At 42.2% G+C, this 26,418-nt stretch overlaps 1 long non-coding RNA gene across 1 annotated transcript; it reads left to right on the top strand.

The window, feature by feature from the left end:
* Positions 1 to 1,450: 1,450 nt before the first annotated feature.
* On the top strand, positions 1,451 to 2,429 carry LOC131944139 (uncharacterized). The gene is made up of 2 exons (XR_009386994.1): positions 1,451 to 1,611; positions 1,910 to 2,429. It is a non-coding gene; the product is annotated as an uncharacterized LOC131944139 (long non-coding RNA).
* The last annotated feature ends 23,989 nt before the right edge of the window (positions 2,430 to 26,418 follow it).

The following is a 26,418-nucleotide window of genomic DNA, read 5'->3' as shown; positions in this document are numbered from 1 at the left end:
CAAGGTTAGTTCCCTAGCGAAGAAAGACAAGGTTAGTTCCCCTAGTGAATAGAGACAAGGTTAGTTCCCCTAGTGAATAGAGACAAGGTTAGTTCCCTAGTGAAGAGAGACAAGGTTAGTTCCCCTAGTGAAGAGAGACAAGGTTAGTTCCCCTAGTCAAGAGAGACAAGGTTAGTTCACCTAGTGAATAGAGACAAGGTTAGTTCCCCTAGTGAAGAGAGACAAGGTTAGTTCCCCTAGTGAAGAGAGACAAGATAAGTTCCCTAGTGAAGAGAGACAAGGTTAGTTCTCCTAGTGAAGAGAGACAAGGTTAGTTCCCCTAGTGAAGAGAGACAAGGTTAGTTCCCCTAGTGAAGAGAGACAAGGTTAGTTCCCCTAGTGAAGAGAGACAAGGTTAGTTCCCCTAGTGAAGAGAGACAAGGTTAGTTCCCCTAGTGAAGAGAGACAAGGTTAGTTCCCCTAGTGAAGAGAGACAAGGTTAGTTCCCTAGTGAAGAGAGACAAGGTTAGTTCCCCTAGTGAAGAGAGACAAGGTTAGTTCCCTAGTGAAGAGAAACATGGTAAGTTCCCCTAGAGAGACAAGGTTAGTTCCCCTAGTGAAGAGAGACAAGGTTAGTTCCCTAGTGAAGAGAGACAAGGTTAGTTCCCTAGTGAATAGAGACAAGGTTAGTTCCCCTAGTGAAGAGAGACAAGGTTAGTTCACCTAGTGAATAGAGACAAGGTTAGTTCCCCTAGTGAAGAGAGACAAGGTTAGTTCCCCTAGTGAAGAGAGACAAGATTAGTTCCCTAGTGAAGAGAGACAAGGTTAGTTCTCCTAGTGAAGAGAGGCAAGGTTAGTTCCCCTAGTGAAGAGAGACAAGGTTAGTTCCCCTAGTGAAGAGAGACAAGGTTAGTTCCCCTAGTGAAGAGAGACAAGGTTAGTTCCCCTAGTGAAGAGAGACAAGGTTAGTTCCCCTAGTGAAGAGAGACAAGGTTAGTTCCCCTAGTGAAGAGAGACAAGGTTAGTTCCCTAGTGAAGAGAGACAAGGTTAGTTCCCCTAGTGAAGAGAGACAAAGTTAGTTCCCTAGTGAAGAGAGACAAGGTTAGTTCCCCTAGTGAAGAGAGACAAGGTTAGTTCCCCTAGTGAAGAGAGACAAGGTTAGTTCCCCTAGTGAAGAGAGACAAGGTTAGTTCCCCTAGTGAAGAGAGACAAGGTTAGTTCCCCTACGAAGTCGCCTGGGCATAGTGCTGACTACACTATCCCTTCATATGCCGAGATCACTGGAACAGATGAACTCTACTTCACCTGCCCCATTTGTCTTGGGAACGAATGCGAAAAGATGATGATAGTGATACTGATAGACTGTAAATGTTTTTCACAAATAATCAGCAAAACAACAACCAAGCGGATTTTCCCAGAAACATTACGAGCTTTTTCGGGAAAACCAGGATTCGATAAATAATATTATTCGTTTAAAAGTAGCCTAAGCTTATTTTTATTCACGTGGACTGCCCACGTAATAAATGATGTAGGCATAGACTATATAAGCACAACGTAGTGTCGGTTTTTAAACTATTTCTTGTTAGAACTTTAATAAACTATCGTTTGCAGGTTGCAGCCTTCAAGTTGAGGTAAGTAAATAGCAGTCATACCTTAGTGACATAAGTTATTGTCTGCACGGTATAACCGTAGCCTATTATATAGAACTGACCGTACTGAACTCAATATACCGGTCCGACAGGCCTAATAACTCTTAAAACGCCTGATAGAAATAATTTAAAAACTCTAAAGTTTAATAACACAATAACAATAATGAAGTTGACAAGGCGAGTCACTTTTATACTAAAGAGATTTTCAATGCACCTTAATATCAGCACCTTCTAAATAATATTAAATAACGACAAAGTGTTGGTAACCTATTATTTACAGATAACCAAGATGGCCACATTAAAAGAACGGTGGATGGAGTTTGTAAGAAAACAATCTGAGAAGACTGCCAGAGATCCAAACTCCAAGGCAAAGGTCATGGCGGGTGTGGTCATCTTACTATTGATCTGGACACAGATACCTAAAGCCCAAGGCTCTGCCATCGCATGTGGACCTTGTGTAACCTGGGCGGCCCAATGGTGTACAGGACTTATTGCAGCAGGGGGAGCCTGTGCCCCAGTAGCATTTATTCCCCCAGCTCTCTGTGCCTGTCTCTTGGCTTCTGGAGGACTGATATGTGCTGGAGCAGCAACAACTTGCGCAGTTGTCTGCCTTATTCCTACACCATAAACAATACACATTTTGAAATCATTATAAAAGTACCATTTTTTATGGCTCTGCACCAAATGTTGCACTGACCATTATCTTGAATTTTTACTTCTTTTCATAAGCTAGTAACATATGTTTAAAGAGAGCCACGCTGTTGTTGTGAGGCTAGTAGAAATAAAAATGTTAAACATGATTGTTTTCTTTAACGTTATTGGCATACACCAATGTATATCTTACCGTTATTGGCATACACCAATGTATATCTTGCCGTTATTGGCATACACCAATGTATATCTTACCGTTATTGGCATACACCAATGTATATCTTACCGTTATTGGCATACACCAATGTATATCTTACCGTTATTGGCATACACCAATGTATATCTTACCGTTATTGGCATACACCAATGTATATCTTGCCGTTATTGGCATACACCAATGTATATCTTGCCGTTATTGGCATACACCAATGTATATCTTACCTTTATTGGCATACACAAATGTATATCTTGCCGTTATTGGCATACACCAATGTATATCTTACCGTTATTGGCATACACCAATGTATATCTTGCCGTTATTGGCATACACCAATGTATATCTTGCCGTTATTGGCATACACCAATGTATATCTTACCGTTATTGGCATACACCAATGTATATCTTACCGTTTAAATAATATTTTCAAGAATAGTTAGGTGCAAATTAAATAATGTAGGTGCAAGAGATATTGAATGTAAGTATGACATGTATAAAAGATTGTGAGGTTTGACGTAGAATGTGTTGCTGTGGGGTGCTAGTAAGTTACTTTTGATCTTTTGATGTTCCCCACAGTAAATATGGCGTACTCACCAAGATCAAAATATGCTCCCACTGTGTGTGATGACCTACAAGATCAAAATGTGCCCCACAGTAATTGTGTGATGACCTACAAGATCAAAATAAGCCCCACAGTAATTGTGTGATGACCTACAAGATCAAAATATGCCCCACAGTAATTGTGTAATGACCTACAAGATCAAAATATGCCCCCACAGCAATTAAGTGATGACCTACAAGATCAAAATATGCCCCCACAGTAATTATGTGATGACCTACAAGATCAAAATATGCCCCCACAGTAATTGTGTGATGACCTACAAGATCAAAATATGCCCCCACAGAGTGTGATGACCTACAAGATCAAAATATGCCCCCACAGTAATTGTGTGGTGACCTACAATCTCAAAATATGCCCCCACAGTAATTATGTGATGACCTACAAGATCAAAATATACCCCATAGTGTATGATGACCTACTAGATCAAAATATGCCGCCACAGTAATTATGTGATGACCTACAAGATCAAAATATGCCCCCACAGTAATTGTGTGGTGACCTACAATCTCAAAATATGCCCCCACAGTAATTATGTGATGACCTACAAGATCAAAATATACCCCATAGTGTATGATGACCTACTAGATCAAAATATGCCGCCACAGTAATTATGTGATGACCTACAAGATCAAAATATGCCCCCACAGTAATTGTGTGATGACCTACAAGATCAAAATATGCCCCCACAGTAATTATGTGATGACCTACAAGATCAAAATATACCCCATAGTGTATGATGACCTACAAGATCAAAATATGCCCCCACAGTAATTATGTGATGACCTACAAGATCAAAATATGCCCCCACAGTAATTGAGTGATGACCTACAAGATCAACATATGCCCCCACAGTAATTATGTGATGACCTACAAGATCGAAATATACCCCATAGTGTATGATGACCTATAAGATCAAAATATGCCCCCACAGTAATTATGTGATGACCTACAAGATCAAAATATGCCCCCACAGTAATTATGTGATGACCTACAAGATCAAAATATGCCCCACAGTAATTGTGTGATGACCTACAAGATCAAAATATGCCCCCATAGTGTGTGATGACCTACAAGATCAAAATATGCCCCACGGTAATTGTGTAATGACCTACAAGATCAAAATATGCCCCACAGTAATTGTGTAATGACCTACAAGATCAAAATATACCCCATAGTGTATAATGACCTACCAGATCAAAATATGCCCCACAGTAATTGTGTGATGACCTACAAGATCAAAATATGCCCCCACAGTAATTGTGTGATGACCTTCATGATCAAAATATGCCCCCACAATAAATGTGTGATGACCCACAAGAACAAAAAATGCCCCCACAGTAATTGTGTGATGATCTACAAGATCAAAATATGCCCTCACAGTAATTATGTGATGACCTACAAGATCAAAATATGCCCCCACAGTGTGTGATGACCTACGAGATCAAAATATGCCCCCACAATAAATGTGTGATGACCTACTATATCAAAATATGCCCCCACAGTGTGTGGTGCTACAAGATCAAAATATGCCCCCACAGTAATTATGTGATGACCTACAAGATCAAAATATGCCCCCACAGTGTGTGGTGCCTACAAGATCAAAATATGCCCCCACAGTAATTATGTGATGACCTACAAGATCAAAATATGCCCCCACAATAAATGTGTGATGACCCACAAGAACAAAAAATGCCCCCACAGTAATTGTGTGATGATCTACAAGATCAAAATATGCCCCCAAAGTAATTATGTGATGACCTACAAGATCAAAATATGCCCCCACAGTGTGTGATGACCTACAAGATCAAAATATGCCCCCACAGTAATTGTGTGATGACCTACAAGATCAAAATATGCCCCCACAGTGTGTGGTGCCTACAAGATCAAAATATGCCCCCACAGTAATTATGTGATGACCTACAAGATCAAAATATGCCCCCACAGTAATTGTGTGATGACCTACAAGATCAAAATATGCCCCCACAGTAATTGTGTGATGACCTACAAGATCAAAATATGCCCCCACAATAAATGTGTGATGGCCCACAAGAACAAAAAATGCCCCCACAGTAATTGTGTGATGATCTACAAGATCAAAATATGCCCCCACAGTAATTATGTGATGACCTACAAGATCAAAATATGCCCCCACAGTGTGTGATGACCTACAAGATCAAAATATGCCCCCACAGTAATTGTGTGATGACCTACAAGATCAAAATATGCCCCCACAGTGTGTGGTGCCTACAAGATCAAAATATGCCCCCACAGTAATTATGTGATGACCTACAAGATCAAAATATGCCCCCACAATAATTGTGTGATGACCTACAAGATCAAAATATGCCCCACAGTAATTGTGTGATGACCTACAAGATCAAAATATGCCCCCATAGTGTGTGATGACCTACAAGATCAAAATATGCCTTACAGTAATTGTGTGATGACCTACAAGATCAAAATATGCCCCACAGTAATTGTGTAATGACCTACAAGATCAAAATATGCCCCACAGTAATTGTGTAATGACCTACAAGATCAAAATATGCCCCCACAGTAATTAAGTGATGACCGACAAGATCAAAATATGCCCCCACAGTAATTATGTGATGACCTACAAGATCAAAATATACCCCATAGTGTATGATGACCTACAAGATCAAAATATGCCCCCACAGTAATTGTGTGATGACCTACAAGATCAAAATATGCCCCCACAGTGTGTGATGACCTACAAGATCAAAATATGCCCCCCCACAGTAATTGTGTGGTGACCTACAAGATCAAAATATGCCCCCACAGTAATTATGTGATGACCTACAAGATCAAAATATACCCCATAGTGTATGATGACCTACAAGATCAAAATATGCCCCCACAGTAATTGTGTGATGACCTACAAGATCAAAATATGCCACCACAGTAATTATGTGATGACCTACAAGATCAAAATATACCCCATAGTGTATGATGACCTACAAGATCAAAATATGCCCCCACAGTAATTATGTGATGACCTACAAGATCAAAATATGCCCCCACAGTAATTGTGTGATGACCTACAAGATCAAAATATGCCCCCACAGTGTGTGGTGCCTACAAGATCAAAATATGCCCCCACAGTAACTGAGTGATGACCTACAAGACAAAAAAATGACTCCCGCAACAAATGTGATGTGAGCTAACCCAAAGGAAGAGATACGACTCTTTGAACTATTCACGCATTTACAATTTATTTGTAGCACTGTTTGAACAATGCAAAGGCTACGAGTATGACAACATAAAACTAAACGCTCGGCTGATTAAGAAAGAAATAAAGTGTTATAATCAAATGATTTAAATGTCTTGCTCTTTGTGCCCAATATAAGAACCGCTGAAACCAGAGTATTGCTAGTGGTCTATATTTAGACACGACCTCCATCTATGTCAGTAGAGTTGTTTACTATGCAATCTGCAATACGTATGGAAAAACCGAAAGTCTGTTGAAAATATTTAATGGGATATTTTAAGAAATATTTTTGGTTAAAACCAGCAGTAAAGGTGCTACTGGTGCGGAATGGAAATTTGCATGAGCCCACTTCGTGCTCATTTATGCATAGGTGAATAATGATCTCGCTGACTGTTTTCGGACTAGGCTATCAACGAAACTCTAGGTTTAATTATAGTGTGCGTGTGTTTGAGTGAGTGTGTGTACGGCAAATAATAGTGTGAGAATCCTATCACACTGTAATAGATTGACGATAGAAGCATGTGATTGTATATAAAACGTTTATTGGCCTTAACTACATGATGGAACGAGAGAGGGCGGAAGTGACGAGAGACAAACATATAAGGGACATCACTCAAGATAACAGTATAAATATAATACTAATACAAGAAGAGTGAGTTCCCTTGACTTCACACGTCTCACTATATTACATCCCTTTACCCTTAGTAAACACAACACATCTCTCAATAGAACAATTGACAGTATCCTAAAATCACCAAATATATTGTAACATGAACATTATGGTAGATTACATCCTTACAAACAATGCACAATATGCCACAACATAATTAAAATACAAAACAATGATGTCAAAGTCCTTTTGACCTTTAAGATCATAGGTCTAACTTATTTGGGACTTTGATTGTCCTGCTTGACCTTCTCAGTGGCTTTTGATTTGGTGACTCAAGATTCTGACCATATGGATTCTCTATCTCAGGAGGTCTAGGATCTAAATCATTAATTCCATAATTTACATTTTCTGACTCTAGACAACTTGGTTCACTCATATCAACAGAACTTGGTTGTGGAACAAACTGAGTTGGTGTGAACTGATCAGATTTGGTGGGATTGATAGATTCACACTTATTATCTGCACAAGTTATTTTTAACTGGTCTGCATGTCTACGGACAATAAGCCCATCATTTGTTTTTACTTTATAAGACACAGGTCCTGTACATTGAACAATTTGACCTGGTATCAATTTTTCCCTTCTCCCATAATTTCTCAGATACACATTATCATTAACTGCAAATTCTCTTTCAATGGATGATTTGTCATGATTTACTTTTTGTGTATGTTGATGTTGGGAAACAGACCTTTGAACAGTTGGATGTAGTAGGTCAAGATGAGTTTTAATTTTCCTACCACATAGCAATTCGCATGGTGCAACACCTGTTGTTATATGAGGAGTTGTGCGGTATTTGGCTAAGAACCTGTTTACTCTTTCTCTGAGAGAACATTTGTTACCGGTACTCATTTTTACCATAGCGGTTTTGAATATTCCTACTGCTCTTTCAGCCAAACCATTCCCAGCAGGATGATAGGGTGATGTGGTTATATGCTCAATACCATTTGCTACACAAAACAGTTTAAACTCATGAGCAGTGAAACTAGGCCCATTATCTGAAACAATTTGATCAGGTAATCCATGGGTTGAAAATATTTCCTTAAGTTCTATAATGGTATCATTTGCAGTGATTGTGTTCATGATTTTAACTTCTAACCACTTAGAATGTGAATCAATAACAATTAAGAACATTTTGTTCATGAAGGGTCCTGCGAAATCTATATGTATACGTTTCCATGGTTCGATTGGCCAATCCCAGTTTTGCAAAGGTGCTGTAGCTGGTTGCTTTGAATGTTGTGCACAGCTTGAACAAAGCTTTACATATTTTTCAATATCAGCATCCATATGTGGCCACCAGAACCACGAGCGTGCAAGACTCTTCATTTTGGAAGAACTCTGTTTTTCTTATTTTATATGGCTTTAAGTCCTCATTCACTGACTCTTCAGGCCAACCATTCTTACAGTACTCATATACTTTTATTAAGCACTCATCTTTTTGTGTTTCTCTTTTAATATCATTCACATTTATATTGGAGTTATCCATGATAGTGAAAAGAACAAATACTTCTTCTGGTACATAACTAAGGCTTTGGTTTTTTTAAAGTAATCGACTAAGACTATCTGCACTATTCTCAGATCCAGGTTTGTATTTCAATTCATAATTGTATGCAGTTAGTGTGATAGCCCATCTTTGAATTCTTGGTGAGGCATGCTCAGGTAGGGGTTTGTTTTCTCCAAACAAGCCCAGCAATGGCTTATGATCTGTAAAGATGGTGAACTCTTTACCAAACAGAAACTTGTGAAATTTCTTAACACCAAAAATGATGCCTAAGCCTTCCCTATCTAACTGAGAATAATTTTTCTCAGCCTGGTTCAAAGATCTACTGGCAAAAGCAATGGGTCTGTCACCCTTTTCATCCATGTGGGACAAGACTGCTCCTACACCATCTGGTGAAGCATCACATGTCAAAATAAGTCTTTTCCCTGGGTCATAGTGAGTTAGTAAGGTGTCAGAAGACAAAGCTTCTTTTGCTGTATTAAAAGCAGCATCTTGTTGTTTACCCCAGTGCCAAGTTGCATTTTTCTGCAGCAGCCTGTACAGTGGTGATAATTTACCAGACAGATTCCCTATGAACTTTGCATAGTAATTTATCAAGCCCAAAAAAGCTCTTAGTTGTTGGGTATTTTCAGGTTTGGGTGCTTCTTTAATGGCTTTTGTTTTCTCAGGTTGAGGTCTGAGACCTTGCTTGCTTAATATATAACCAAGAAAACTAATTTCTGTCAGCATGAATTGACATTTATCTTTGTTTATCTTTAAACCTTTTTCACCAACTATTTTCAAGACTTTATCAAGTGTTTTAAGATGTTCAGTGTCATTCTTACCAGTTATGTACACATTGTCAAAGTAAACACAAACATTTGGAATATCCTTAAAAATACTGTCCATGACAGCTTGGAAAATTCCAGGGCTGGATGATATGCCAAAACATAGTCTTTCATATTGGTAGAGTCCTTTATGGGTGTTTATTGTCGTATAGACTTTTGAATCTGGATGCAGTTCTAGTTGAGTGTAAGCATGACTAAAGTCTAATTCAGTGAATTTGTCTCCTCCTGCCAAATTCAAAGAAATTTCCTCAATGTTAGGAATAGGGTACCTATTTAGCTCTATTTGCTTATTCAGTGTGGCTTTATAGTCTCCACAAATTCTTACAGAACCATCCTTCTTTAACACTGGCACAATGGGCGTTGCCCAATTGGAATAGTCTACCTTCTTTATGATGCCATTAGATTCCAATCTACTTAGCTCATTTTCAATTTTATCCTTCATTGCATAAGGTGGAACTCTAGCTTTGCAGTATCTTGGATTTGTGTCTTTAATGCTTATCTTCACTGTCCTATCATTTAGTAATCCTGAATTACCAAAAACACTTTCATTTTCAGATATAACTTTATCTATTGAAGTAAAACTAGATTCTCTTGCTTTGATCACTGAAAATATACTTTCCCAATTTAACTTAAGATCAACTAACCAGTTCCTACCTAGTAATGGTGGTCCATTTCCTTCAACCACAAGAAGAGGAAGTTTAACACTTTGACCATTATAACTTACATGAACCATACACTCTCCTATCACCGGAACATTGTCACCAGTGTATGTTGTTAGACACTTGTGACATGGCTGTAGAGGCACTGATCCTCCTGTGACAGCGTCAAAATCTTTCTTTGTTATGACTGTTAGAGATGCTCCAGTGTCAAGTTGGAAGCTGATGCTCTTGCCGTTGATATTAACTAGTACATTGATGGGAGCATGACTTATTGATTTCACAGAGAACAGGTTGAAATCCGGCTGCGAATCAGTTTGAGCATTTTCACGGGTAGAGTGGTTCATTGGTTGGGTTAGGTAGTCTTGGTGAGAGTTAACATAGTGCTGCCTTTGGTTGCGGTACTGTCTTGACTGGCTAGATTTAGCAACAGACGAAGACTTTGCAAAGCAGGCCTTAGCAATGTGACCTTGCTTACTGCACTTATAACAAGTTGCAGACTTGAACTTGCATCGATGAGATGCATGGGGACCTTTGCATCGATGACATTTTTGATAATTATTACTAGATTTAGATCTAGGATTTGAACGTGCAGGCTGTTTAGCATAAGTTGGAATGCTCTGATGGGGTTGGTGTTTGTTGACTAACCTGCTGTTTACTGCATGGATCTCTGAAGGTGTTAGAGATCTCGCCGCATCGGATGACTGCTGGAATGAAGTTGCTAGTTGTATTGCTTTTTCTAATGTTAGATCTGACTCGAGCAGCAACTTTCTTTGAACATCAGGGCTGTTTACACCTGTCACAAATTTTCACATAGTCTGTCAGACAGCGTGTCTCCGAATTCACAAAATTCACTTAAATGACGTAAAGCAGCAACATATTCTGATATTTACTCGTTTGGTTGACGAGTCCTACCGTCAAATCTAGCTCTACATAGAAACTTTGATGGTACAGGCGCATGGTGGTCTGTTAGCAGTTTCCTCAGCTCGTTAAAGCTCTTGGTAGTTAGACTAGCTGGTGCGCATAAGTCCTTTAATAGCCTAAATTGTTGAGGCCCTATGACTGTTAACAAAACAGCTCTCTTTTTGGCTTCTATCATCACGTCGTTAGCTTCAAGGTAAAAGCTTAACCTATCTAGATAATCATGAATGGTTTCATCATTCGAATCAAATTCTTTTATTTGGCCATACAGCGCCATTATTCTAGAAATACTTAGCCAATATGCTCTAGCAAGCTCCTTTTTAAGTAAGCATATGCTCTTTCTAGTGGATTATTTATCCTCGTCGCCAGATGTAATAGATTGACGATAGAAGCATGTGATTGTATATAAAACGTTTATTGGCCTTAACTACATGATGGAACGAGAGAGGGCGGAAGTGACGAGAGACAAACATATAAGGGACATCACTCAAGATAACAGTATAAATATAATACTAATACAAGAAGAGTGAGTTCCCTTGACTTCACAAGTCTCACTATATTACACACACTTTCTCCTAACACCTGGTTACGCCTCTGGTGAGTAGGGCCTAGGCCTAGAGTTTCTTCATGGAAACCAAAAGTGAAACTAAAACTAATTGTGACAAGTTTACGTGGCATTGTATGCTTATTTGCCCCCCCCCCCCCAAATAAACAATGGCCGAATAAATCTATCACAACGGCAAACACAGAAAAAATATTACAGGGGGGGGGGTGTTCCCAGTTAGCATTTCTATCAATACATACCAAGAAATAATCCTTGTAGCTATGGCTAGTACAAGGCGTAGTTCGTACTGTTCCAAGTTTCACTTCATACGTAAATCCAATCAACCCGCATTTAGAATCTATATTGTGGCGATCAGAAATTATGGTTTAACATTCATGAGAAAAATTAGATTTGGAAGAAAGCAAAACTTTTTTTACGCTCTCTTCGGGTGAAATAATATTTTTGTAAGCGCTTACTTGGTCACAAAGTGACAATATCTGCGTGTCGTTCTTGACATGTGTTACCCACTAGATTTAATCCCTATTATATTTTTAAAATATCTACTTAATTTGGGTCATACAACCAAAGAAGGGTTAAAAACAAAATAAACACAAATTTATCAAATGTGGGGGATATAAAAATTTCTCAAGATTTACAATCTGCGCATTATTTTGTATCGTGTTGAATCTATCAGTTCATAGCACAGTCAACGCTTCCTATATTTGGTTACAAGAGACATAACATAATAAATTATTTCAGCTCAAGTAGGCTCCCTTACTTAACAAAGGTGTGGTTACACGTTCGTAAATCAACCAGCTTGGTAGGGTGGTTACAATAGGCTACATGTATGTTGTAGAGTGGTTACAGCAGGCTACATGTATGTTGTAGAGTGGTTACATCAGGCTACATGTATGTTGGTAGAGTGGTTACAGCAGGCTACATGTATGTTGGTAGAGTGGTTACAGCAGGCTACATGTATGTTGGTAGGGTGGTTACATCAGGCTATATGTATGTTGGTAGGGTGGTTACATCAGGCTACATGTATGTTGGTAGGATGGTTACATCAGGCAGGCTACATGTATGTTGGTAGGGTGGTTACATCAGGCTACATGTATGTTGGTAGGGTGGTTACAACAGGCTACATGTATGTTGGTAGGGTGGTTACAACAGGCTACGTGTATGTTGGTAGGGTGGTTACATCAGGCTACATGTATGTTGGTAGGGTGGTTACAACAGGCTACGTGTATGTTGGTAGGGTGGTTACATCAGGCTACGTGTATGTTGGTAGAGTGGTTACATCAGGCTACATGTATGTTGGTAGGGGGGTTACAACAGGCTACGTGTATGTTGGTAGAGTGGTTACATCAGGCTACATGTATGTTGGTAGGGTGGTTACATCAGGCTACGTGTATGTTGGTAGAGTGGTTACATCAGGCTACATGTATGTTGGTAGGGTGGTTACATCAGGCTACATGTATGTTGGTAGAGTGGTTACATCAGGCTACGTGTATGTTGGTAGAGTGGTTACATCAGGCTACATGTATGTTGGTAGGGTGGTTACAACAGGCTACGTGTATGTTGGTAGAGTGGTTACATCAGGCTACATGTATGTTGGTAGAGTGGTTACATCAGGCAGGCTACATGTATGTTGGTAGAGTGGTTACATCAGGCTACATGTATGTTGGTAGGGTGGTTACAGCAGGCAGGCTATATGTATGTTGGTAGGGTGGTTACAGCAGGCAGGCTATATGTATGTTGGTAGGGTGGTTACAGCAGGCAGGCTATATGTATGTTGGTAGAGTGGTTACATCAGGCTACGTGTATGTTGGTAGGGTGGTTACATCAGGCTACATGTATGTTGGTAGGGTGGTTACAGCAGGCTACATGTATGTTGGTAGGGTGGTTACATCAGGCTACATGTATGTTGGTAGGGTGGTTACAGCAGGCTACATGTATGTTGGTAGGGTGGTTACATCGGGCTACATGTATGTTGGTAGAGTGGTTACATCAGGCTACATGTATGTTGGTAGGGTGGTTACATCAGGCTACATGTATGTTGGTAGAGTGGTTACAGCAGGCTATATGTATGTTGGTAGGGTGGTTACATCAGGCTACATGTATGTTGGTAGGGTGGTTACATCAGGCAGGCTACGTGTATGTTGGTAGAGTGGTTACATCAGGCAGGCTACATGTATGTTGGTAGAGTGGTTACATCAGGCTACATGTATGTTGGTAGAGTGGTTACATCAGGCTACATGTATGTTGGTAGGGTGGTTACATCAGGCTACGTGTATGTTGGTAGAGTGGTTACATCAGGCTACATGTATGTTGGTAGAGTGGTTACAACAGGCTACATGTATGTTGGTAGAGTGGTTACATCAGGCTACATGTATGTTGGTAGAGTGGTTACATCAGGCTACATGTATGTTGGTAGGGTGGTTACATCAGGCAGGCTACATGTATGTTGGTAGGGTGGTTACATCAGGCTACGTGTATGTTGGTAGAGTGGTTACATCAGGCTACATGTATGTTGGTAGGGTGGTTACATCAGGCTACATGTATGTTGGTAGGGTGGTTACAGCAGGCAGGCTATATGTATGTTGGTAGGGTGGTTACATCAGGCTACATGTATGTTGGTAGAGTGGTTACATCAGGCTACATGTATGTTGGTAGGGTGGTTACATCAGGCTACATGTATGTTGGTAGGGTGGTTACAGCAGGCAGGCTACATGTATGTTGGTAGGGTGGTTACATCAGGCTACATGTATGTTGGTAGGGTGGTTACATCAGGCTATATGTATGTTGGTAGAGTGGTTACATCAGGCAGGCTACGTGTATGTTGGTAGGGTGGTTACATCAGGCAGGCTATATGTATGTTGGTAGAGTGATTACATCAGGCTACATGTATGTTGGTAGAGTGGTTACATCAGGCAGGCTATATGTAAGTTGGTAGAGTGATTACATCAGGCTACATGTATGTTGGTAGGGTGGTTACATCAGGCTACATGTATGTTGGTAGAGTGGTTACATCAGGCTATATGTATGTTGGTAGGGTGGTTACATCAGGCTACATGTATGTTGGTAGAGTGGTTACATCAGGCTACATGTATGTTGGTAGAGTGGTTACATCAGGCTACATGTATGTTGGTAGGGTGGTTACATCAGGCTACATGTATGTTGGTAGAGTGGTTACATCAGGCTACATGTATGTTGGTAGGGTGGTTACATCAGGCAGGCTACATGTATGTTGGTAGAGTGGTTACATCAGGCTACATGTATGTTGGTAGGGTGGTTACATCAGGCAGGCTACATGTATGTTGGTAGAGTGGTTACATCAGGCTACATGTATGTTGGTAGGGTGGTTACATCAGGCAGGCTACATGTATGTTGGTAGGGTGGTTACATCAGGCTACATGTATGTTGGTAAAGTGGTTACATCAGGCTATATGTATGTTGGTAGAGTGGTTACATCAGGCTACATGTATGTTGGTAGAGTGGTTACATCAGGCTACATGTATGTTGGTAGGGTGGTTACATCAGGCTACGTGTATGTTGGTAGGGTGGTTACATCAGGCAGGCTACATGTATGTTGGTAGGGTGGTTACATCAGGCTACGTGTATGTTGGTAGAGTGGTTACATCAGGCTACATGTATGTTGGTAGAGTGGTTACATCAGACTATATGTATGTTGGTAGGGTGGTTACATCAGGCTACATGTATGTTGGTAGAGTGGTTACAACAGGCTACATGTATGTTGGTAGAGTGGTTACATCAGGCTACATGTATGCTGGTAGAGTGGTTACAGCAGGCAGGCTATATGTATGTTGGTAGGGTGGTTACATCAGGCTACATGTATGTTGGTAGAGTGGTTACATCAGGCTACATGTATGTTGGTAGAGTGGTTACAGCAGGCAGGCTATATGTATGTTGGTAGGGTGGTTACAACAGGCTACATGTATGTTGGTAGAGTGGTTACATCAGGCTACATGTATGTTGGTAGGGTGGTTACAGCAGGCAGGCTACATGTATGTTGGTAGGGTGGTTACATCAGGCTACATGTATGTTGGTAGGGTGGTTACAGCAGGCAGGCTACATGTATGTTGGTAGGGTGGTTACATCAGGCTACATGTATGTTGGTAGAGTGGTTACATCAGGCTACATGTATGTTGGTAGGGTGGTTACATCAGGCAGGCTACATGTATGTTGGTAGAGAGGTTACATCAGGCAGGCTACATGTATGTTGGTAGAGTGGTTACAGCAGGCTACATGTATGTTGGTAGGGTGGTTACATCAGGCTACATGTATGTTGGTAGGGTGGTTACATCAGGCAGGCTACATGTATGTTGGTAGGGTGGTTACATCAGGCTACATGTATGTTGGTAGAGTGGTTACATCAGGCTACATGTATGTTGGTAGGGTGGTTACATCAGGCAGGCTACATGTATGTTGGTAGAGAGGTTACATCAGGCAGGCTACATGTATGTTGGTAGGGTGGTTACAGCAGGCTACATGTATGTTGGTAGGGTGGTTACATCAGGCTACATGTATGTTGGTAGAGTGGTTACATCAGGCTACATGTATGTTGGTAGGGTGGTTACATCAGGCTACATGTATGTTGGTAGGGTGGTTACAGTAGGCTACATGTATGTTGGTAGGGTGGTTACATCAGGCTACATGTATGTTGGTAGAGTGGTTACATCAGGCTACATGTATGTTGGTAGAGTGGTTACATCAGGCAGGCTACATGTATGTTGGTAGGGTGGTTACATCAGGCTACATGTATGTTGGTAGGGTGGTTACATCAGGCTACATGTATGTTGGTAGAGTGGTTACATCAGGCTACATGTATGTTGGTAGAGTGGTTACATCAGGCAGGCTACATGTATGTTGGTAGGGTGGTTACATCAGGCTACATGTATGTTGGTAGGGTGGTTACATCAGGCTACATGTATGTTGGTAGGGTGGTTACAGCAGGCTACATGTATGTTGGTAGGGTGGTTACATCAGGCTACATGTATGTTGGTAGGGTGGTTACATCAGGCTACATGTATGTTGGTAGAGTGGTTACAACAGGCTACATGTATGTTGGTAGGGTGGTTACATCAGGCTACATGTATGTTGGTAGGGTGGTTACATCAGGCTACATGTATGTTGGTAGGGTGGTTACAACAGGCTACGTGTATGTTGGTAGAGTGGTTACAGTAGGCAGGCTATATGTATGTTGGTAGAGTGGTTACATCAGGCTACACGTATGTTGGTAGAGTGGTTACATCAGGCAGGCTACATGTATGTTGGTAGGGTGGTTACAGCAGGCTACATGTATGTTGGTAGAGTGGTTACATCAGGCTACATGTATGTTGGTAGAGTGGTTACATCAGGCTACATGTATGTTGGTAGGGTGGTTACATCAGGCTACATGTATGTTGGTAGAGTGGTTACAGTAGGCTGTATGTATGTTGGTAGAGTGGTTACATCAGGCTACATGTATGTTGGTAGAGTGGTTACATCAGGCTACATGTATGTTGGTAGGGTGGTTACATCAGGCAGGCTACGTGTATGTTGGTAGAGTGGTTACATCAGGCTACATGTATGTTGGTAGGGTGGTTACATCAGGCTACATGTATGTTGGTAGGGTGGTTACATCAGGCTACATGTATGTTGGTAGGGTGGTTACATCAGGCTACATGTATGTTGGTAGGGTGGTTACATCAGGCAGGCTACGTGTATGTTGGTAGAGTGGTTACATCAGGCTACATGTATGTTGGTAGGGTGGTTACAACAGGCTACATGTATGTTGGTAGAGTGGTTACATCAGGCAGGCTACATGTATGTTGGTAGGGTGGTTACATCAGGCTACATGTATGTTGGTAGGGTGGTTACATCAGGCTACATGTATGTTGGTAGGGTGGTTACATCAGGCTACATGTATGTTGGTAGAGTGGTTACATCAGGCAGGCTACATGTATGTTGGTAGAGTGGTTACATCAGGCTACATGTATGTTGGTAGGGTGGTTACATCAGGCAGGCTACATGTATGTTGGTAGAGTGGTTACATCAGGCTACATGTATGTTGGTAGAGTGGTTACAGCAGGCTACGTGTATGTTGGTAGAGTGGTTACATCAGGCTACATGTATGTTGGTAGAGTGGTTACATCAGGCTACATGTATGTTGGTAGGGTGGTTACATCAGGCAGGCTACGTGTATGTTGGTAGGGTGGTTACATCAACATCAGGCTACATGTATGTTGGTAGGGTGGTTACATCAGGCTACATGTATGTTGGTAGAGTGGTTACATCAGGCTACATGTATGTTGGTAGAGTGGTTACATCAGGCTACATGTATGTTGGTAGGGTGGTTACATCAGGCTACATGTATGTTGGTAGAGTGGTTACATCAGGCTACATGTATGTTGGTAGGGTGGTTACATCAGGCAGGCTACGTGTATGTTGGTAGAGTGGTTACATCAGGCTACATGTATGTTGGTAGGGTGGTTACATCAACATCAGGCTACATGTATGTTGGTAGGGTGGTTACATCAGGCTACATGTATGTTGGTAGAGTGGTTACATCAGGCTACATGTATGTTGGTAGGGTGGTTACATCAGGCAGGCTACGTGTATGTTGGTAGAGTGGTTACATCAGGCTACATGTATGTTGGTAGGGTGGTTACATCAGGCAGGCTACGTGTATGTTGGTAGAGTGGTTACATCAGGCTACATGTATGTTGGTAGGGTGGTTACATCAGGCAGGCTACGTGTATGTTGGTAGAGTGGTTACATCAGGCTACATGTATGTTGGTAGGGTGGTTACATCAGGCTACATGTATGTTGGTAGGGTGGTTACAACAGGCTACGTGTATGTTGGTAGAGTGGTTACAGTAGGCAGGCTATATGTATGTTGGTAGAGTGGTTACATCAGGCTACACGTATGTTGGTAGAGTGGTTACATCAGGCAGGCTACATGTATGTTGGTAGGGTGGTTACAGCAGGCTACATGTATGTTGGTAGAGTGGTTACATCAGGCTACATGTATGTTGGTAGAGTGGTTACATCAGGCTACATGTATGTTGGTAGGGTGGTTACATCAGGCTACATGTATGTTGGTAGAGTGGTTACAGTAGGCTGTATGTATGTTGGTAGAGTGGTTACATCAGGCTACATGTATGTTGGTAGAGTGGTTACATCAGGCTACATGTATGTTGGTAGGGTGGTTACATCAGGCAGGCTACGTGTATGTTGGTAGAGTGGTTACATCAGGCTACATGTATGTTGGTAGGGTGGTTACATCAGGCTACATGTATGTTGGTAGAGTGGTTACAGCAGGCAGGCTATATGTATGTTGGTAGGGTGGTTACAACAGGCTACATGTATGTTGGTAGAGTGGTTACATCAGGCTACATGTATGTTGGTAGGGTGGTTACAGCAGGCAGGCTACATGTATGTTGGTAGGGTGGTTACATCAGGCTACATGTATGTTGGTAGGGTGGTTACAGCAGGCAGGCTACATGTATGTTGGTAGGGTGGTTACATCAGGCTACATGTATGTTGGTAGAGTGGTTACATCAGGCTACATGTATGTTGGTAGGGTGGTTACATCAGGCAGGCTACATGTATGTTGGTAGAGAGGTTACATCAGGCAGGCTACATGTATGTTGGTAGAGTGGTTACAGCAGGCTACATGTATGTTGGTAGGGTGGTTACATCAGGCTACATGTATGTTGGTAGGGTGGTTACATCAGGCAGGCTACATGTATGTTGGTAGGGTGGTTACATCAGGCTACGTGTATGTTGGTAGGGTGGTTACATCAGGCTACATGTATGTTGGTAGAGTGGTTACATCAGGCTACATGTATGTTGGTAGGGTGGTTACATCAGGCTACATGTATGTTGGTAGGGTGGTTACAGTAGGCTACATGTATGTTGGTAGGGTGGTTACATCAGGCTACATGTATGTTGGTAGAGTGGTTACATCAGGCTACATGTATGTTGGTAGAGTGGTTACATCAGGCAGGCTACATGTATGTTGGTAGGGTGGTTACATCAGGCTACATGTATGTTGGTAGGGTGGTTACATCAGGCTACATGTATGTTGGTAGAGTGGTTACATCAGGCTACATGTATGTTGGTAGAGTGGTTACATCAGGCAGGCTACATGTATGTTGGTAGGGTGGTTACATCAGGCTACATGTATGTTGGTAGGGTGGTTACATCAGGCTACATGTATGTTGGTAGGGTGGTTACAGCAGGCTACATGTATGTTGGTAGGGTGGTTACATCAGGCTACATGTATGTTGGTAGGGTGGTTACATCAGGCTACATGTATGTTGGTAGAGTGGTTACAACAGGCTACATGTATGTTGGTAGGGTGGTTACATCAGGCTACATGTATGTTGGTAGGGTGGTTACATCAGGCTACATGTATGTTGGTAGGGTGGTTACAACAGGCTACGTGTATGTTGGTAGAGTGGTTACAGTAGGCAGGCTATATGTATGTTGGTAGAGTGGTTACATCAGGCTACACGTATGTTGGTAGAGTGGTTACATCAGGCAGGCTACATGTATGTTGGTAGGGTGGTTACAGCAGGCTACATGTATGTTGGTAGAGTGGTTACATCAGGCTACATGTATGTTGGTAGAGTGGTTACATCAGGCTACATGTATGTTGGTAGGGTGGTTACATCAGGCTACATGTATGTTGGTAGAGTGGTTACAGTAGGCTGTATGTATGTTGGTAGAGTGGTTACATCAGGTTACATGTATGTTGGTAGAGTGGTTACATCAGGCTACATGTATGTTGGTAGGGTGGTTACATCAGGCAGGCTACGTGTATGTTGGTAGAGTGGTTACATCAGGCTACATGTATGTTGGTAGGGTGGTTACATCAGGCTACATGTATGTTGGTAGGGTGGTTACATCAGGCTACATGTATGTTGGTAGAGTGGTTACATCAGGCAGGCTACATGTATGTTAGTAGAGTGGTTACATCAGGCTACATGTATGTTGGTAGGGTGGTTACATCAGGCAGGCTACATGTATGTTGGTAGAGTGGTTACATCAGGCTACATGTATGTTGGTAGAGTGGTTACAGCAGGCTACGTGTATGTTGGTAGAGTGGTTACATCAGGCTACATGTATGTTGGTAGAGTGGTTACATCAGGCTACATGTATGTTGGTAGGGTGGTTACATCAGGCAGGCTACGTGTATGTTGGTAGGGTGGTTACATCAACATCAGGCTACATGTATGTTGGTAGGGTGGTTACATCAGGCTACATGTATGTTGGTAGAGTGGTTACATCAGGCTACATGTATGTTGGTAGAGTGGTTACATCAGGCTACATGTATGTTGGTAGGGTGGTTACATCAGGCTACATGTATGTTGGTAGAGTGGTTACATCAGGCTACATGTATGTTGGTAGGGTGGTTACATCAGGCAGGCTACGTGTATGTTGGTAGAGTGGTTACATCAGGCTACATGTATGTTGGTAGGGTGGTTACATCAACATCAGGCTACATGTATGTTGGTAGGGTGGTTACATCAGGCTACATGTATGTTGGTAGAGTGGTTACATCAGGCTACATGTATGTTGGTAGGGTGGTTACATCAGGCAGGCTACGTGTATGTTGGTAGAGTGGTTACATCAGGCTACATGTATGTTGGTAGGGTGGTTACATCAGGCAGGCTACGTGTATGTTGGTAGAGTGGTTACATCAGGCTACATGTATGTTGGTAGGGTGGTTACATCAGGCAGGCTACGTGTATGTTGGTAGAGTGGTTACATCAGGCTACATGTATGTTGGTAGGGTGGTTACATCAGGCTACATGTATGTTGGTAGGGTGGTTACAACAGGCTACGTGTATGTTGGTAGAGTGGTTACAGTAGGCAGGCTATATGTATGTTGGTAGAGTGGTTACATCAGGCTACACGTATGTTGGTAGAGTGGTTACATCAGGCAGGCTACATGTATGTTGGTAGGGTGGTTACAGCAGGCTACATGTATGTTGGTAGAGTGGTTACATCAGGCTACATGTATGTTGGTAGAGTGGTTACATCAGGCTACATGTATGTTGGTAGGGTGGTTACATCAGGCTACATGTATGTTGGTAGAGTGGTTACAGTAGGCTGTATGTATGTTGGTAGAGTGGTTACATCAGGCTACATGTATGTTGGTAGAGTGGTTACATCAGGCTACATGTATGTTGGTAGGGTGGTTACATCAGGCAGGCTACGTGTATGTTGGTAGAGTGGTTACATCAGGCTACATGTATGTTGGTAGGGTGGTTACATCAGGCTACATGTATGTTGGTAGGGTGGTTACATCAGGCTACATGTATGTTGGTAGAGTGGTTACATCAGGCAGGCTACATGTATGTTGGTAGAGTGGTTACATCAGGCTACATGTATGTTGGTAGGGTGGTTACATCAGGCAGGCTACATGTATGTTGGTAGAGTGGTTACATCAGGCTACATGTATGTTGGTAGAGTGGTTACAGCAGGCTACGTGTATGTTGGTAGAGTGGTTACATCAGGCTACATGTATGTTGGTAGAGTGGTTACATCAGGCTACATGTATGTTGGTAGGGTGGTTACATCAGGCAGGCTACGTGTATGTTGGTAGGGTGGTTACATCAACATCAGGCTACATGTATGTTGGTAGGGTGGTTACATCAGGCTACATGTATGTTGGTAGAGTGGTTACATCAGGCTACATGTATGTTGGTAGAGTGGTTACATCAGGCTACATGTATGTTGGTAGGGTGGTTACATCAGGCTACATGTATGTTGGTAGAGTGGTTACATCAGGCTACATGTATGTTGGTAGGGTGGTTACATCAGGCAGGCTACGTGTATGTTGGTAGAGTGGTTACATCAGGCTACATGTATGTTGGTAGGGTGGTTACATCAACATCAGGCTACATGTATGTTGGTAGGGTGGTTACATCAGGCTACATGTATGTTGGTAGAGTGGTTACATCAGGCTACATGTATGTTGGTAGGGTGGTTACATCAGGCAGGCTACGTGTATGTTGGTAGAGTGGTTACATCAGGCTACATGTATGTTGGTAGGGTGGTTACATCAGGCAGGCTACGTGTATGTTGGTAGAGTGGTTACATCAGGCTACATGTATGTTGGTAGGGTGGTTACATCAGGCAGGCTACGTGTATGTTGGTAGAGTGGTTACATCAGGCTACATGTATGTTGGTAGAGTGGTTACATCAGGCTACATGTATGTTGGTAGGGTGGTTACATCAGGCTACATGTATGTTGGTAGGGTGGTTACATCAGGCTACATGTATGTTGGTAGGGTGGTTACATCAGGCTACATGTATGTTGGTAGGGTGGTTACATCAGGCTACGTGTATGTTGGTAGGGTGGTTACATCAGGCAGGCTACATGTATGTTGGTAGAGTGGTTACATCAGGCTACATGTATGTTGGTAGGGTGGTTACATCAGGCTACATGTATGTTGGTAGGGTGGTTACATCAGGCTACGTGTATGTTGGTAGAGTGGTTACATCAGGCTACATGTATGTTGGTAGAGTGGTTACATCAGGCTACATGTATGTTGGTAGAGTGGTTACATCAGGCTACATGTATGTTGGTAGGGTGGTTACATCAGGCAGGCTACGTGTATGTTGGTAGAGTGGTTACATCAGGCTACATGTATGTTGGTAGGGTGGTTACATCAACATCAGGCTACATGTATGTTGGTAGGGTGGTTACATCAGGCTACATGTATGTTGGTAGAGTGGTTACATCAGGCTACATGTATGTTGGTAGGGTGGTTACATCAGGCAGGCTACGTGTATGTTGGTAGAGTGGTTACATCAGGCTACATGTATGTTGGTAGGGTGGTTACATCAGGCAGGCTACGTGTATGTTGGTAGAGTGGTTACATCAGGCTACATGTATGTTGGTAGGGTGGTTACAGAAGGCTGGCTACGTGTATGTTGGTAGAGTGGTTACATCAGGCAGGCTACATGTATGTTGGTAGAGTGTTTACATCAGGCTACATGTATGTTGGTAGGGTGGTTACATCAGGCTACATGTATGTTGGTAGGGTGGTTACATCAGGCTACATGTATGTTGGTAGGGTGGTTACATCAGGCTACATGTATGTTGGTAGGGTGGTTACATCAGGCTACATGTATGTTGGTAGGGTGGTTACAGCAGGCTACATGTATGTTGGTAGAGTGGTTACAACAGGCTACATGTATGTTGGTAGAGTGGTTACATCAGACTACATGTATGTTGGTAGGGTGGTTACAGTAGGCTACATGTATGTTGGTAGAGTGGTTACAGTAGGCTACATGTATGTTGGTAGAGTGGTTACATCAGGCTACATGTATGTTGGTAGGGTGGTTACATCAGGCTACATGTATGTTGGTAGGGTGGTTACAGCAGGCAGGCTATATGTATGTTGGTAGGGTGGTTACATCAGGCTACATGTATGTTGGTAGAGTGGTTACATCAGGCTACATGTATGTTGGTAGAGTGGTTACATCAGACTATATGTATGTTGGTAGGGTGGTTACATCAGGCTACATGTATGTTGGTAGAGTGGTTACATCAGGCTACATGTATGTTGGTAGAGTGGTTACATCAGACTATATGTATGTTGGTAGGGTGGTTACATCAGGCTACATGTATGTTGGTAGGGTGGTTACAGCAGGCAGGCTATATGTATGTTGGTAGAGTGGTTACATCAGGCTACATGTATGTTGGTAGAGTGGTTACAGCAGGCTACGTGTATGTTGGTAGAGTGGTTACATCAGGCTACATGTATGTTGGTAGGGTGGTTACAACAGGCTACGTGTATGTTGGTAGAGTGGTTACATCAGGCTACATGTATGTTGGTAGGGTGGTTACATCAGGCAGGCTACGTGTATGTTGGTAGAGTGGTTACATCAGGCTACATGTATGTTGGTAGGGTGGTTACATCAGGCAGGCTACGTGTATGTTGGTAGAGTGGTTACATCAGGCTACATGTATGTTGGTAGGGTGGTTACATCAGGCTACATGTATGTTGGTAGGGTGGTTACATCAGGCAGGCTACATGTATGTTGGTAGAGTGGTTACATCAGGCTACATGTATGTTGGTAGGGTGGTTACATCAGGCTACATGTATGTTGGTAGGGTGGTTACATCAGACTATATGTATGTTGGTAGGGTGGTTACATCAGGCAGGCTACATGTATGTTGGTAGGGTGGTTACATCAGGCTACATGTATGTTGGTAGAGTGGTTACATCAGGCTACATGTATGTTGGTAGAGTGGTTACATCAGGCTACATGTATGTTGGTAGAGTGGTTACATCAGGCTACATGTATGTTGGTAGGGTGGTTACATCAGACTATATGTATGTTGGTAGGGTGGTTACATCAGGCAGGCTATGTGTATGTTGGTAGAGTGGTTACATCAGGCTACATGTATGTTGGTAGGGTGGTTACATCAGGCTACATGTATGTTGGTAGAGTGGTTACATCAGGCTACATGTATGTTGGTAGAGTGGTTACATCAGGCTACATGTATGTTGGTAGAGTGGTTACATCAGGCTACGTGTATGTTGGTAGAGTGGTTACATCAGGCTACATGTATGTTGGTAGGGTGGTTACATCAGGCTACATGTATGTTGGTAGGGTGGTTACATCAGGCTACATGTATGTTGGTAGAGTGGTTACATCAGGCTATATGTATGTTGGTAGGGTGGTTACAGCAGGCAGGCTACATGTATGTTGGTAGAGTGGTTACATCAGGCTACATGTATGTTGGTAGAGTGGTTACATCAGGCTACATGTATGTTGGTAGAGTGGTTACATCAGGCAGGCTACATGTATGTTGGTAGAGTGGTTACATCAGGCTACATGTATGTTGGTAGAGTGGTTACATCAGGCTACATGTATGTTGGTAGAGTGGTTACATCAGGCTACGTGTATGTTGGTAGAGTGGTTACATCAGGCTACATGTATGTTGGTAGAGTGGTTACATCAGGCTACATGTATGTTGGTAGAGTGGTTACAGCAGGCTACCTGTATGTTGGTAGAGTGGTTACATCAGGCTACATGTATGTTGGTAGAGTGGTTACAGCAGGCAGGCTATATGTATGTTGGTAGAGTGGTTACAACAGGCTACATGTATGTTGGTAGAGTGGTTACATCAGGCTACATGTATGTTGGTAGGGTGGTTACATCAGGCTACATGTATGTTGGTAGAGTGGTTACATCAGGCTACATGTATGTTGGTAGAGTGGTTACATCAGGCTACATGTATGTTGGTAGGGTGGTTACATCAGGCTACATGTATGTTGGTAGAGTGGTTACATCAGGCTACATGTATGTTGGTAGGGTGGTTACATCAGGCAGGCTACGTGTATGTTGGTAGAGTGGTTACATCAGGCTACATGTATGTTGGTAGGGTGGTTACATCAACATCAGGCTACATGTATGTTGGTAGGGTGGTTACATCAGGCTACATGTATGTTGGTAGAGTGGTTACATCAGGCTACATGTATGTTGGTAGGGTGGTTACATCAGGCAGGCTACGTGTATGTTGGTAGAGTGGTTACATCAGGCTACATGTATGTTGGTAGGGTGGTTACATCAGGCAGGCTACGTGTATGTTGGTAGAGTGGTTACATCAGGCTACATGTATGTTGGTAGGGTGGTTACATCAGGCAGGCTACGTGTATGTTGGTAGAGTGGTTACATCAGGCTACATGTATGTTGGTAGAGTGGTTACATCAGGCTACATGTATGTTGGTAGGGTGGTTACATCAGGCTACATGTATGTTGGTAGGGTGGTTACATCAGGCTACATGTATGTTGGTAGGGTGGTTACATCAGGCTACATGTATGTTGGTAGGGTGGTTACATCAGGCTACGTGTATGTTGGTAGGGTGGTTACATCAGGCAGGCTACATGTATGTTGGTAGAGTGGTTACATCAGGCTACATGT

Source organism: Physella acuta, unplaced genomic scaffold (assembly GCF_028476545.2).
Source record: "Physella acuta isolate Inbredline_101_S28 unplaced genomic scaffold, ASM2847654v3 ptg000483l, whole genome shotgun sequence".
NCBI classification, from domain to species: domain Eukaryota; kingdom Metazoa; phylum Mollusca; class Gastropoda; family Physidae; genus Physella; species Physella acuta.
Note: the sequence above shows the minus strand (reverse complement) of the source record. Positions and strands in the feature narration are given on the sequence as shown.